A 2,458-nucleotide genomic window follows, 5' to 3' on the forward strand; every position below is an offset into this window, starting at 1 on the left:
CAAGAACATAGATATATATATGTCACGGAACCAGAGAAAGTTTGAGGCTATTTACTATAGCCCGTGTGGGTACTGGAAAGGAGCTAGAGCTGTAGATAAGCTGGCTAAAATGGCGTGAGTACCGCCGGAGGAGGCCAAAGCGTGAAAAACAAGCCCTGTGGCAGATCTATTTACCGGCACCACGCTACGTGCCTAGAAGGAGGTTCGGTATTAACATACCTAATAGCGTTCACCAGGCAGACCTACTGTTCCTACCCATCGACAAGAGGTACAAGTATGCCTTAACCGTAGTGGACGTGGCCAGTCGCTACAAGGAAGCCGAACCCTTGACCGCAAAAGATTCTGCCCAGGTAGCCAGAGGATTGAACGATATACAAGCGCGCAGTCCGCTGGCGTGGCCAACAGAGCTGCAAGTTGATCCCGGGCGGGAGTTCATGGGTGTCATGTCACACCTGTTAGACAAACACGATACAAAGGTCAGGCGTGGCGCTGCCGGAGCTCATCGCAGCCAAGCCATAGTTGAGAGATTTAATAGGACTTTGGCTGAGCGCTTATTCGGCCATCAGTATGCGAGGGAGATGGCCAACCCGGGGAAAAGATCGACTGAATGGGTTGTGAGGTTATCCAAGGTGGTGTCGGCAATCAACCATGAAGCCACCCGTCTCACCGGCAAGAAACCGGCAGACGCTATCAAACTAAAATCAATAGTGGCAGAGTCGGCTGCTCCATTGCGTGGGAAGGAGAAACAGATACCAGATAGGGCCCTAGTGAGGTATCTATACCAGCCGGGGGAACACGAGGGGGATAGCCGTAAGCGAGCCACCGATCCTATATGGTCAGTCAAAACTTACAACATAGATAAAGTGGACATGAAAGCCGACGAGCCTAACTTGTACTACTTGAGGGATGGGCCGGGTAGAGGGTTTGTAAGAGCGGAATTATTGATCGTACCGTACGGCACAGTGTTACCTCCAGTCAACACGGCATAGTGCCCCAGGATAGACCCGTTAAACCGACATACTTCAACCATGCCCCCGGTAGCTCAGTCGGTTAAGTGGCGTGGCTAGAAGGTGTAACATTGGGCGTTCGTATCCCGCTGGCGTCCCAAACTTTTTTATAGTAGGGGTAATGGTAGCAAGAGCTAAGGGTCCGACCTAAGCCTTATCTGTGAAATAAAGCTTTGCAGAGGCTTTTGTTGGACCTGGTCCGAAACCCCCATTGTATATACTACTACTGTAGATAGAGGAATGTCATGTCTACCAGCTAACTCTTTTGCATTAGTCACTGTGTGACACACCCCTTTCACAGTCATCTTGAACCAGCTTCCTTTTTTCTTAAGCTGTCGAAGTAACAAAGTCATCTGCTACACCAGGGGAGATAACTCTTGATGTAGTAAGGTTGATTCTTAAAGGTACCATGCAACCAAAAAATCAAACATAATTAAAACACAGTTATCACTTATTCATGACATATAATATACATTGCTGGTTATGAAAAAACATATAAACAAAATTATAAGTATACAATCGCAAATCAAAAGTGCAATATTTTGTGCCGGGGTTTTCTTTCCAAGAAACGAAGCAGCCAGGATACCGAACCCAGTCAGAGTGGGTGGGTGTGCACTCAAGTGTAATGGCTGGTTCATTTGCAGATGCCCTCGCGGCTCATTGTGTGTGTATATAAAGAGATGTTGGGTTTTGTAAATACATACTCATTTTTTATGTATAACATGTTGCAATCAACAGACATCATAACATGTCATGTGTACAAGTATCACACCTGCCTGTCTGTGTAATTACATAATGTGACAGAGACCGAACGAGGGCCATAAATCAGTGTGTTTTGTTTATGGTGTATAGCCTGATAGGTGTTATGTTCAAATGGCATGTGGTCAGTTATCGAAGTTGTGTATTGAATATGGTCATTAGCAGACAGGCAGGCAGACACATAGGTGTCAATAAAACAGACATTGAGTTTTGTCTGTGACAACGACATATCTATATCACAGTTAGAAATTGTGTCAACGCTAAATAATGACATTGCTTTTTAAGTATCGAACTGAGAAAGTGACTCGGTAAGAAGAACGTGTGGTGAAATAGACAAATAAAATTATATAAACAGTTAAATCGGTAATCTACTGTCATAACATATAAAAAGCTCGCGCCTGTGAAATACCAACAAAACATTAGAAAAATAGCTCACACCAAAGCCTTCACCGAGTATTCACCGGACAACCCGCTTCCAAGCTGCATGAACCTATTTCACTGCGCATGTGCTATGAGCGCAGCGCAGCGCAGCCCAGCTGTTGAAACCACTTGAATTCCCCCAAGCGTTGGGAGAAAATTACTGAATCGTTTGAACTACGATTTCGTACGGGTTTTTTCATCGCGTTATTTTTCATTTATAAGTTGAATTTGCATTTTTGATGATTTGGTTCGGTAAGTCCATACCGAAAGGT

General features: G+C 44.9%; 1 protein-coding gene across 2 annotated transcripts in view; it reads left to right on the plus strand.

Moving 5' to 3' along the window:
• Window positions 1–2,458, plus strand: part of LOC124259517 — a 121,123-nt gene that overhangs the window by 84,520 nt on the left and 34,145 nt on the right. The gene's annotated exons all lie outside the window — the stretch shown is intronic.

The sequence above is a fragment of the Haliotis rubra genome, unplaced genomic scaffold (assembly GCF_003918875.1).
Source record: "Haliotis rubra isolate DU_JTF1 unplaced genomic scaffold, ASM391887v1 Scf726, whole genome shotgun sequence".
In the NCBI taxonomy this organism is placed as follows: domain Eukaryota; kingdom Metazoa; phylum Mollusca; class Gastropoda; order Lepetellida; family Haliotidae; genus Haliotis; species Haliotis rubra.